The following is a 4,324-nucleotide window of genomic DNA, read 5'->3' on the forward strand; positions in this document are numbered from 1 at the left end:
AATCTGGCTGGCTGAGAAGCCATGTCTAATCTCATTGGACCGAGGTTTCAACTTATCATCACAAAAGCTTGTTGATTTTTTATCAATCTTGCTTTTGGAGCAGTGATTTGCTAAGGCTTGGCTGGCCTTTGGCCATGTCTAGTGTTTTGGACCGAAGCTTTCTTTCAAAGCTTGGCTGGCTGCGAAGCCATGTCTAATTCCTGGACCGGAGTCTTAGACTAGCATTGCACTGATTCCTGGAATTCTCATTGAGAATTTTGATATCTTTTTCCACTTAATTTTCGAAAATCAAAAAAAAAATTTTAAAAACCAAAAATATTTGATATTTCTTGCTTGAGTCTAGTGTCTCATCTTAAGTTTGGTGTCAATTGCATGCATTCATTCATGTGTCTTAAGATCTTCAAATAATTCTTGATGATTTCTTACTCTGATCTTTAAATTCTTTTGACTTGAGTGTTTATGTGTCTCATATAGTGTCAATAGTATACAAACTGCTAAGTTTGGTGTCTTGCATGCATTGTTATTTGATTCTTGTTGCATTTTGATTATTAAAAAAAATCCAAAAATATTTTTAATTTGTGTCTTTTCAAGTCAATAACACAAAGAATTGAAGATTCAGAACATACTGCAAAGAAATTATACAGAAAAAGCTGAGCATTCGAAAATGCCCAGTGAAGAAGACAGACTGGCGTTTAAACGCCAGCCAGGGTACCTGGTTGGGCGTTTAACGCCCAAAAAGGGTGCATTTTGGGCGTTAAACGCCAGAATGGATACCATTCTGGGCGTTTAACGCCAGGATGGTGCTAGGAGGAAGATTTTGTTTTCAAAATCAAATTTTTCTATGTTTTCAAAGTTTTTCAAAATCAAATCTTTTTCAAATCAAATCTTTTCAATCAAATGTTTTCAAAATCAATTTCTTTCCTTTTTCAAAGATACTTACTAACAATTAATGATTTGATTGAACATCTCAAATTTGTTGCCTTTTCTGTTGAGAAAGGTTTAATGTTTGAATCATATCTTTTCTTGTTAGGCAAGTCATTAATTTTTAAAATCAAATCTTTTTAAAAATTGTTTTCAAATCATATCTTTTAAAATGGTTTTCAAATCAAATCTTTTCAATCATATCTTCTTAACCACATCTTTTTCAAAATAAGTTTTCAATAAAATCTTTTTAGTTTCTAATTTCAAAATTTTTCAAAAAATCACTTGATTTCTTTCTTACTTTTATTTTCGAAAATCAATTAGGTGTTTTTCAAAATGTTTTCAAAATCTTTTTAATTGAATTTTCGAAAATCTTCTTCCTCTCTTCCCACATCCTTCTATTTATGGAGTACTACTCCTTCTTAATGCACAATTCGAACTCTATCTAATCAAAGTTCGAATTCTTCTACCTCCTTCTTCTATTTTTCTTTACCTCTGACACCTCAAGGAATCTCTATAATTGTGACATAGAGGATTCCATATCTTTTTGTTCTCTTCTCTTTCATATGAGCAGGAGCAGAGACAAAGGCATTCTTGTTGAAGCTGACCCTGAACCTGAAAGGACCTTGAAGAGAAAGCTAAGAGAAGCCAAAGCACAACTCTCTTTAGAGGACCTGACCGAATTCTTCAAAAAAGAAGAACTCATGGCAGCCGAAAATAACAACAATGCCAACAATGCAAGGAAGGTGCTGGGTGACTTTACTGCACCTACTCCCGACTTCTATGGGAGAAGCATCTCTATCCCTGCCACTGGAGCAAACAACTTTGAGCTTAAGCCTCAGTTGGTTTCTCTACTGCAACAGAATTGCAAGTTCCATGGACTTCCAATGGAAGATCCACATCAGTTTTTAGCTAAGTTCTTGCAAATCTGTGACACAGTCAAGACTAATGGGGTTGACCCTGAGGTCTACAGACTGATGCTATTCCCTTTTGCTGTAAGAGATAGAGCTAGAATATGGTTGGACTCTCAACCTAAGGATAGCCTGGACTCTTGGGATAAGCTAGTCAATGCCTTCTTGGCAAAGTTCTTTCCACCTCAAAAATGGAGTAAGCTTAGAGTGGAAGTCCAAACCTTTAGACAGAAGGATGGAGAATCCCTCTATGAAGCTTGGGAAAGATACAAACAATTGATCAGAAAATGTCCATCTGACATGCTTTCTGAATGGAGCATCATAGGTATTTTCTATGATGGTCTCTCTGAACTATCTAAGATGTCTTTGGATAGCTCTGCTGGAGGATCTCTTCATCTGAAGAAGACGCCTACAGAGGCTCAGGAACTAATTGAAATGGTTGCAAACAACCAATTCATGTACACTTTTGAAAGAAATCCTGTGAACAATGGGACAAGTCAGAAGAAAGGAGTTCTTGAGATTGATGCTCTGAATGCCATACTGGCTCAGAATAAGATATTGACTCAACAAGTCAATTTGATTTCTCAAAGTCTGTCTGGAATGCAAAATGCACCAAGCAGTACTAAGGATGCTTCAACTGAGGAAGAAGCTTATGATCCTGAGAACCCTTCAATGGAAGAGGTGAATTACCTAGGAGAACCCTATGGAAACACCTATAATTCTTCATGGAGAAATCACCCAAATTTCTCATGGAAGAATCAAGAGAAACCTCAACAAGGCTTCAACAACAACAATGGTGGAAGAAACAGGTTTAGCAATGGCAAGCCTTTTCCATCATCTTCTCAGCAACAGACAGAGAATTCTAAGCAGAACACCTCTGACTTAGCAACCATGGTCTCTGATCTAATCAAAACCACTCAAAGTTTCATGACTGAAACAAGGTCTTCCATTAGGAATTTGGAAGCACAAGTGGGACAGCTGAGCAAGAAAGTTACTGAACTCCCTCCTAGTACTCTCCCAAGTAATACAGAAGAAAATCCAAAAGGAGAGTGCAAAGCCATAACCATGGCCGAATTTGGACAGGAGGGAGAGGAAGTGAACGCCACAGAGGAAGGCCTCAATGGGCGTGCACTAACCTCCGATGAGTTCCCCAATGAGGAACCATGGGACTCTGAGGCTCATAATGAGACCATAGAGATTCCATTGGACTTACTTCTGCCATTCATGAGCTCTGATGAGTATTCTTCCTCTGAAGAGGATGAGTATGTCACTGAAGAGCAAGTTGCTAAATACCTTGGAGCAATCATGAAGTTAAATGACAAGTTATTTGGAAATGAGACTTGGGAGACTGAACCTCCCTTGCTCACCAAAGAACTGGATGACTTGTCTAGGAAGAAATTACCTCAAAAGAGACAAGATCCTGGGAAGTTTTCAATACCTTGTACCATAGGCACCATGACCTTCAAGAAGGCTCTGTGTGACTTAGGGTCAAGTGTAAACCTCATGCCTCTCTCAGTAATGGAGAAGCTAGGGATCTTTGAGGTACAAGCTGCAAGAATCTCATTAGAGATGGCAGACAACTCAAGAAAACAAGCTCATGGACTTGTAGAGAATGTTTTGGTAAAGGTTGAAGACCAGTACATTCCTACTGATTTCATAGTCCTAGAGACTGGGAAGTGCATGGATGAATCTATCATCCTTGGCAGATCCTTCCTAACCACAGCAAAGGCTGTGATTGATGTTGATGGAGGTGAACTGATCATTCAAGTGAATGAAGAATCCTTTGTGTTTAAGGCTCAAGGATATCCCTCTGTCACCATGGAGAGGAAGCATGAAGAGCTTCTCTCAAATCAGAGTCAAACAGAGCCCCCACAGTCAAACTCTAAGTTTGGTGTTGGGAGGCCACAACCAAACTCTAAGTTTGGTGTTGAACCCCCACATTCAAACTCTAAGTTTGGTGTTGGGAGGTTCCAACATTGCTCTGAGTATCTGTGAGGCTCCATGAGAGTCCTCTGTCAAGCTACTGACATTAAAGAAGCGCTTGTTGGGAGGCAACCCAATGATTATATTTTATATATTTCTCTTTGTTATTTTATGTTTTTTTTAGGTTGATGATCATAAGAAGTCACAAAATCCATTGAAAAAGCAAAAACAAAATGAAAAACAGGAAGAAAAACAGCACACCCTGGAGGAAGAAGTTGCTGGCGTTCAAACGCCAGTAAACCTAGCAGTTGGGCGTTTAACGCCCAGTCTGGCACCATTCTGGGCGTTTAACGCCAGAAAGGGGCACCAGACTGGCGTTAAACGCCAAAAAAGGGCAAGAACCTGGCGTTAAACGCCAGGAATGGGCATCAGCCCGGCGTTTAACGCCAGAAATGGCTCAAAACGTGATTTTGAGCAACATTTGGTGCAGGGATGACTTCTCCTTGACACCACAGGATCTGTGGACCCCACAGGATCCCCACCAACCCCACCACCACTCTCTCTCTTCT

General features: G+C 39.5%; 1 non-coding gene across 1 annotated transcript; it reads right to left on the reverse strand.

The window, feature by feature from the left end:
- Positions 1-2,030: 2,030 nt before the first annotated feature.
- Positions 2,031-2,134, reverse strand: LOC130959690 (small nucleolar RNA R71). Its single transcript, XR_009078758.1, has one exon. It is a non-coding gene; the product is annotated as a small nucleolar RNA R71 (small nucleolar RNA).
- Positions 2,135-4,324: the final 2,190 nt, after the last annotated feature.

This window comes from Arachis stenosperma, chromosome 10 (assembly GCF_014773155.1).
Source record: "Arachis stenosperma cultivar V10309 chromosome 10, arast.V10309.gnm1.PFL2, whole genome shotgun sequence".
Lineage (NCBI taxonomy): Eukaryota > Viridiplantae > Streptophyta > Magnoliopsida > Fabales > Fabaceae > Arachis > Arachis stenosperma.